Here is an 8,818-nt window from a genome sequence, read left to right as displayed (position 1 = left end):
TAGCGAAGCCTGTTAGCATTCTTCTTGGCATCTCGTTTTTGGACAAAGGGGATCCTCCTTTCCTTGGGCATAGAGAGGGGACCTCTCAAGGGAGGTTGTGACCTGTTGCAGGGAAGGATGAGGGGGCGAAGAGGCCAAAGTGACCTTCCTGCTTCTGCCATTTTCTCAAACTCTCCAGCTTAAAATATTCAGTATGCCAAGGTACCATATTCTGGAGTAGCGTTTCCTGAACCCCATTGCCAAGTAGCTACAAATTCAGGGATTCCCGCTCTCCCCTCAGGGTGAGTAATTCACTTGGAACAACTCGGAGAACTCAGGAAAGTGCTATACTTACCATTTTATTAATAGCAATAAAAGGATAGAAATCAGGACCAGCCAAAAGGAAGAAAGGGCGAGGTCTCAGAACGTCCCCAAACTTAAAGCTACCATGCCCCCTCCCCGCCAGGAGTCAGGACACAGCACGCTCTTCACACCTGGTTGTGTATTACCAACCAGGAAGGTCACTCAAGCTTCCACGTTGAGTTTTTATTGAGGTTCATCCCTTCAGCATGATTGATTAGCTCACTGGCCAGATGGTCAAACTCAATCCAGTTCCTCTCTCCACCTCAAAGCCCCAACCTCCAAGCGCATGGGTGATCGTTTGGCAAGGCCAGCCCCCATCCCGGCTATCGGCCCCATCCCCCCATCCGGAATAACAAAGCCACTCCTATCACTCTATCACTCTGGAAACGGGATTCCTCCCAGAGACCAGGGACAAAGGCCAGGCAAATTCCTTGCAACACTGTTTCCTCCCTCCACCCCCCAGCTCCCTTCAGATCCCTTCACCTTTCTGTCCCCCAGTGAGTGACAGCCCTGGTGGCGGTCTATACAGATGCCCCCATCCCCAGGGGCCTTAGGGTCCTTAAAGGCAAGCGACCTTGAGATATTTCTGTTAACATTCCCCCTCGCACCCCACTTGGCACACTCCTATCTGCTTCAGTCCGCAGCGGTAAGCATGGATTTTCATCAAGGGTGAACATCACACGGTAGGGGGAGCTCTTTCGTGGGCTTTTTCACTCGCTGTGTAGATGCATCACAGTCAGTGACCTGTGCCCAGACAGCCTACACGCCCAGGTAACGCCTTCCAGTACTCCCCACCCCCCCGCACGTCCAGACACACAAACGTCCCACCCTTGTACTGACAGTCAGAAACCCCTGCCATTCGTATCACCTCTTAAACAGCACCCCCTCACCCCGACTAATTCCCACTCTTACACGAGGGGTGGGGGGGAGGTGCTCCTTGCCTGTTCCCAGATCACTCTCTGGCACTCCTCAATGGTTGTAGGCAGAAAATTTTGTAGGGAGATAAACATACGAGTAAGGAGACTCATGAGGGGCCCATGTAATAGTCCAGATGAGCTGGGACAGGTTTGGAGATGAGTGGACTAGACAGGTTTAAAATGTAGCTCAGAAGTCCAACGGGTAGAACGGATCGAATATGGGGTAGAGGTTGGATCTAAGATGACTCTCAGGAAGTCTGTTTGAACAACCGATTAGATGAGGTCAGTTGGCAATAAATGGGGAAGGAACAGGTTTCTGGGTAGCCCTCCCAGTCCGACGTAAGTGCTGTTACACTTTCATGCATCCAGAGGGAGGACCAGAGGATGGCCATTACCCCGGCATTCCCAAAGCACCATGAGCTCGTGCGGGTCTTCACCGTTGAGCACATACCACAGAGTGTCTTAATCCTGTCCTCTGATTATATGTGATTTCTCCCAGGCTATGACCTTCTTGTGGGCAGGCACCAAGGCTTTCAAATTTCTGTCTCTGGCCCCCAAGCCCTGTACTTGTAAACCCTCCAAAAGTGACTACCGACCAGAGGTAGCCGTAGCACGGGGTAGGGGTTAGTTCTCAGGCTCTGGAGCCAGCTGGGCTTTGGATTCACATTCTGACTCTGCTGTTTATTTGCTAGGACAGTGGGTAACTTATTTGACTTATCTGAACCTCAATTCACTCACCTGCAAAATGGGTTTAATAAGAGTACCTCTATTAGACAGCTATTTCAAGGATTAAATGAATTTGTATTAAATTCCCAGAATAGTTTCTGACATATTGTAAGAACCCAATTAATGTAATATACTAGGTCGAAACAGATTAAATTTGCCACTTGAAAAACATCTTTTTTGGGATAAAGTTCACATACTGTAATATTCATCCATTTAAAGTGTATAATTCAATGGTTTTATGTATACAGAATCGGACAACCACCTAACCTAATTTTAGAACTTTTTCATGCTTACAAAAAGAAATCTAATGCCCATTTAGCAGTCACTCCTCATTCCCACTCATACCCAGCCATGCCAACCTCTAATCTGTTTTCTGTCTCTATAGACTCGCCTACTTTGGATACTTCCATAAAGAAAGTCATGCGACATAGGATCTTTTGTGCCTGGCTTCTTCCACTGAACATAATGTTCTCAGGGCTCGTCTATGTCGTAACATATATCAGTACTTCATTCTTTTTAGTACTGAGTAATATTCCATGGTATAAATATGCCAGTTTTGTCTATCCATTTATCAGTTAAGGATTTTTTCACTTTTTGGCTATTATGAAACATTCATGTACGTTTTCATTTTTCTTGGGTACATACCTGGCAGGTATGTGCATACCTAGTGAAGTTGCTGGGTCGTGGGTAACTCTGGTTAATACTGGTGGAACTGCCAAGACTGTGATACAAAGCCATTGCACCATTTTACATTCCTGGCCACAATGTATGAGGGTTCCAGGGTCTCACCAACACTTGTTATTACCTGGCTTTCTGATTATAACCATCCTTGTGGATGGGAAGCGATTTCATGTTTGTTTGTTTTTGTTTTTGTTTTTTTAATTGAAGTAGAGGGACGCCTGGGGGGCTCAGCCAGTTAAGCGTCTGCCTTCGGAAGCTCAGGTCATGATCTCGGTGTCCTAGGATCGAGCCCCGCATTGGGCTCCCTGCTAGCGGGGGGTGTGCTGCTCCCTCTTCTCCTCCCCCTCCTTGTGCTTGCACTCTTTCTCGCAAATAAATAAAATCTTAAAAAAATAAAATTGAAGAAAAATTGAAATATCACATTATATTATTTTCAGGTGTATTACTTAATGATCCAATTTTTCTGTATATTGCAAAATGATCACTATATCCATCACTATATGCGGTGACAAATTTTTTTGTGATGAAAACTTTTAAGATCTACTCTCTTAGCAACTTTCAAATATGTGGTTTTATTCATTACAGTCACCATGCTGTACATGACATCTCCAGGCCTTATTTATTTTATCACTGGAAGTTTGGTGTCTTTTGGCCCCCTTCACCTGTCTTGCCCACCCCCAACCCTGGCCAGTCTGTATCTATGAGCTGTTTTGTTTTGTTTTGTTTTGTTTTGTTTTGGAGTCCACATGTGAGTGAGAGGCAGTGTTTGCCTCTTTCTGTCTGATTCATTTCCTTAGCATAATACCCTGAACATCCATCCGTGTTGTTGCAAAAGGCAACATTTTTCTCTTTTTTTTTAAAGACTGGGTGATATTCCACTGTCTGTATATGGTACATTTTCTGTATCCATTCATCTATCGATAGACACTTAGGTTGTTTCCATATGTTGGCTTTATCATCGTGGTTTTGATTTGCATTTTGCTGATGGCTAATGATACCGAGCATCTTTTCATGTGTTTATTAGCCATTTATATACATTTTTTGAAGAAATACCTATTCAAACATGTTGTCCATTTTAAAATTGGGTTATGTGTCCTTTTTTATTAAATTGTAAGAGTTCTTTATATATTCTTTTTTTTTAAAAAAAAGATTTTATTTTATTTATTTGACAGAGAGAGAGACAGCCAGCGAGAGAGGGAACACAAGCAGGGGGAGTGGGAGAGGAAGAAGCAGGCCTCCAGCGGAGAAGCCTGACGTGGGGCTCGATCCCAGAACGCCGGGATCATGCCCTGAGCCGAAGGCAGACGCTTAACGACTGCGCCACCCAGGCGCCCCCCCCTTTATATATTCTTGATAGCAGTCCCTGATCAGATATATTACTGTAAGTATCATCTTGCCTTCTGTTGTCTTTCTATTTTCTTGATTCAATTTCAGCAGCACAGAAGTTTTTTTGATGTAATCCAATTCATTTTTCCTTTTGTCAGGTGTGCTTTCAGTTTTATGTATAAGAAAACATGATCTAGTCCAAAGTCATGGAAATTTCCTCCAATATTTTCTTCTAAGAGTTTTCTCGTTTAACTCTAGCATTTATTTATTTATTTTTTCTTAAAGATCATTTATTTATTTATTTGACAGAGATAGAGACAGCCAGTGAGAGAGGGAACACAAGCAGGGGGAGTGGGAGAGGAAGAAGCAGGCTCATAGCGGAGGAACCTGATGTGGGGCTGGATCCCATAACGCAGGGATCACGCCCTGAGCTGAAGGCAGACGTTTAACCGCTGTGCCACCCAGGTGCCCCTAACTCTAGAATTTAGGTCTATGATCCATTTTAAGTTAATTTTTGTATATGATATTAAAAAAGTGTCCAATCTGCATGGGGGCAGCCAGTTGCCCCAGCACCATTTGTTGAAAAGATTATTCTTTCCCCCATGAAACTAAAAATTTCTATTTTAGAAGTCGTGCTAGGTCAAATATAGATAATTTCACAGGTTATAATTTAGTTTTATTACAATATTAATGTTGAGTGAAATAACTGCAGTTTCTGATTTGGCCACCAGGTGGCAGAAGTCTCCCAGATTTTATTCCTCTCCCTCTGAGCTCCTCTAAAAGTGGAAACAGGTTTTAAATCAAGGATCAAGTATCCTCCAGAAGTCTTTTGCTGTCTTTTTCCAACCTTCTGATAACCCTGGCTTTGGTTACCCTAACCTTGTAAATCTCGGTCCCCTACTTTTTTTTAAGTAGAAAATCTGGAGTCTTCTGTTCTCTAGTGGAGAGAGGTAAGTAGAGGGAGACCATGGTTTGGGCTCCCCTGGTGAACTGGAAATAGAATTTGATTCATAAACAGTTATAAAAGCACTACAGGTTCATTACAGAAATGTGGAACATACAGTCAAGCTGTTCTCAACTACTGAAACACCTATTGGAAGTACGCATTTACCCACCCCGTGGCTGCACGGCTTAGCTCGCTCAGTTCTTAGCTTAGTTCTTAGGTCTTGGCTGATTTTTTTCTGGCTCAGTGTAGTAAACAGTTGCAATCTCTTTGTGGATCAGAAGCATTGATTGATAGTTATGTATGATTCTGACTAATAAAAACAGGCTGATGAAATGTTATTTGATAAATAACGGAGGGAAAAGGAAGGTAACAAGTTCAGCAGCCTCTGTTACAATGACATGCTGTAGACCATCAGCCATGTGAGTGACTTAACGTTGCAGCTCTTCCCTCCTCGGTTCCTCCTGGGTGATAAGCTCCTCCAGAACGGGCCTCACCCCTTCGTCCTCCACTGCCTTCCTGACCCTGATTTAGGAGTCCCCGGGTCCCTCGCCCCGCCTATGCCTCCCGCCTGCATCTGTGGGCCTGTGAACCCCAGCATCAGAGCTGACCGCACACCCCCTTTTCCCCGCAGAGACTGTCCAGGGAGAGCTGCGAGGGTGGGGGGTGGGCAACGGGACAGTGGGGACGGCAGCCTCCCTGTGCAGAGAGCCAGCAAAAGCCAGCTCTGACCGCGGAGGCTGTGCACACCAAGCCTTCCTTCAGCCCTCTGGAAGCGACGACTGCCTGTCCATCAGCAGCTCCCAGGACCCATTCAGGCAGGAGAGCAAGGCGAAGAGGTCCCACTTTGATGTGAGCCACGAGGTCAGGCAGGGAGCAGGAGGTGAGGGCTGGGAGAGGCCTGCTGGGGACAATCTCTTCTCCCATCTCAGGCTTCCCCGGGAAGACGCCAGCTTGTCTTGTCACCCCTTTCATCTCTCCCTTGTGTGGGGCCAGGTCTCTGCCCAAGCCTCTGGGCTACTCCACGCTCCTTGTCCCAAACCTGCGTCCTGCATGGGGCCCTTGGCCTTCCTTTCACAGTGTGCCCTGGGCCGGCTCACATGCCCTCTCTGGGGAGCACGGGGGGACTGCAGGGCACCTGGGATGGGGGCTAAACCCACCTACTTGGTTTGTAGTTGATTCTATGGGGCATGTGGTAATGACCTCAGGCAGGAAAGTCAGAGAAGAGCATTTCCCTGAGTGTCCGGGGTCCCAGGGCCCGGAGGGGCTCTACCTGTCACTATATTCCCAGCGGGCGCTGCCAGGCCTGGTCTTCCAGGCATACACCGCAGGGGGCTCACCGGCTCCTGACCCAAAGAGAGAGAAGAGGAACAGGGAAGGAGGAAGGAGGAGGAAGACGGAAGGACAGGCAGGAGGAGAGAGCCATTGGCCCCCTTGAGCTCCTTGCAGGCCTCCTAGTTGTGCGTGTATGTGCGTGCACAGACACACAGACACACAGACACACAGACACACAGACACACACACACACACACACACACACACACACACCAGGGCCTCCTCCAGGCAGGCCTGAAAAGCTGCCAGCTCATCCTGGCCCAGCCCTGGAGTCTGGCCTTTTTCCTGTCTAAAGTTACAGAATTTTCCAGAAGTTTCCCTGTGTCTTTTTTTTTTTTTTCCCCTCGAGTTATAAACCAGATTTCCCCTATTCCCCCACTTCTCTGGCCTGGGGAAGAAAAGCCAAAGAGGGAAAAAAAGCAAGACAGATGGGCTCTGATCAAACCCAAGGCTTATCCTTCTTTCCTTTCTCCTATTGGCAGTTTCAGAAACCTACTTGTAACAGTAACAGCAACATTCAATGCTTGATGCCCACCCGGAACCTCTTACTTATATTAGGTTATTTAAAGCCCCCAGGAGGGACGCCTGGGTGGCTCAGTTAAGCGTCTGTCTTCATCTCAGGTCATAATCTCTGGGTCCTGGGATCGAGCCCTGCGTTGGGCTCCCTGCTCAGCAGGGAGTCTGCTTCTCCCTCTACCCTTCCCCCCTACTTGTGATCTCTTTCAAATAAATAAAATCTTGAAAAGATAAATAAAGCCCCCACTAATAGCCTCATGAGGAATCTATCCCTGGAATATCCCCAGGGATCAGGTGTCCTAGACACCGACAGAGAAGTCCCTTCCCAGACCCCCCCCCTCCCCCGGGGATGGATGCCACCCCAAGAAGAGAGCAAGCTGTGTGCTTAGCTGTGTCACATTCTCTCTGGGCTCAGTGTCTTCACCTGTAAAATGGGCAGGATGAGACAAAGCCTATACTCTCAGTCTCTAACTAAGACAATCTCTGAGACCCCTCCTAGTTGCAGGAACCCAAGTCTGATTTGGGAGAAGAAATAACACCCTGTCCCCTTGCCCCACACAGTTCCTGCCTGAGAATCTCTGTGTCTCTGGGAGGGCAGAGTAGAAACTCAATATTTGGATCCAACTTAGGAGTCTTGCCTGGCATTGGAGGCAGAGCCTTCTGGAAGGGTGGGGGCATCTGCCGCTATGTTGGGTGGTGAGTGATCAGCCATTCCCATTACAGCCCCAGTCACTCGCTTATCCTGAGGCCTTACAGGGCACCAGGCAACCGTGCTGTGTATTCTGTGTGACCTTCTTAAAGCCTCAGAACCGTTCCCCTCAGTAGGTGTTTTAGAGACCAGGAAATCACGGGAAGCCGCTTGCCCGGGGCCCAGAAGTGAGGAGCTGAGATTTGAGCCCACCTTCTTACCCACCATTGTTGCCCGACTTCAGAGGCGGTCTTAGATTTCCAATGAGGTTTCTAGAGAGGACGCAGGTCTCATGTTAGGTTCTTTGGGCCCGGGGTAGGTTTTCCTAAAGTCCCCGGGGGTGGGGTGAGAACAGCCCCAACTATGGTATCCTTACTCCAGTTGGGAGAGAAGTAGCAAGGGAGCAGGAGGTGGGCCCTCCCCCCTGCGGAGAGAGATTGGAGGTCCAAGCTGGACGTGTGGAGGCCTTGACCGGGGAGCTACCAGGCAACGCCTGAGTGGTCAGAGCCCCAGGAGGCCATGTGGGGAGACTCCATGGCAGCTCAGGAGATCACCCTGAGGATGGGGCAGAACGCAGGTGTTCCCCAGATGAGGTTGTCCACCGAAAATGGAGCTAGAGACCAGAAGGCAGGGAGGGAAGAACACGGCAGATAACCCACCAGACCCCCTGGCCGGAAGTGTGCAGGTGTGTGGGAGAACAGGGCCTCTGCAGCATCTGAAGGGCCTGAGGTCCCCGAGGAGTGTGGGGTCGTTTGAAGGTGCTCACGTGAAGCCAGGGCTCTTTGGTTCCTGACCTGAGGGTCAGAAACCCAGCATACCAGGGCTAAGGGAACCCCCACATCCTTTCCCTGTCCCAAAATCGGGGGATGGGAGGAGTGAGGTTGCTCTGTCTGAGCTTTCACCCCCTACCCCAGTCCTCCTGAGCACAGCCCCCAACATCACTCATCCCTGGGCAATTTAGCTGCCACCAATGTCTGCTATTTGCTGCAGGGAGACGGTAAGGGGAGGCAGAGGAGGAGAGAGAGCAGAGAGGGGAGACCTGGGGCATGCGGGACACCAGAGGCTTTGTCCCTGTGCCCACCATTTAGGGAGGGAGGGCAGGGGGGTCAGCGGTGGCCCCACATCTATTGGCAAGCCACCCTGTGTCTGGGTCAGGAAATTAAGCTGTCCTCACCTCTGCAGCATGAAGAAGGCATGGGGGGCTGTGACAAGAGCTGTCAGTGCTGGTATCCTGTCCCAGCAACTGCTGACAAGGCGGCTCAGGACACCTGGGAAAGATAGGTCTGGAAGAGTAGGGTCCAGGGCCTGCTGGGGGGAGGAGGGCAGGTAGGGACACAGCAAACT

The sequence above is a fragment of the Ursus arctos genome, unplaced genomic scaffold, assembly GCF_023065955.2.
Source record: "Ursus arctos isolate Adak ecotype North America unplaced genomic scaffold, UrsArc2.0 scaffold_22, whole genome shotgun sequence".
Lineage (NCBI taxonomy): Eukaryota > Metazoa > Chordata > Mammalia > Carnivora > Ursidae > Ursus > Ursus arctos.
Note: the sequence above shows the minus strand (reverse complement) of the source record.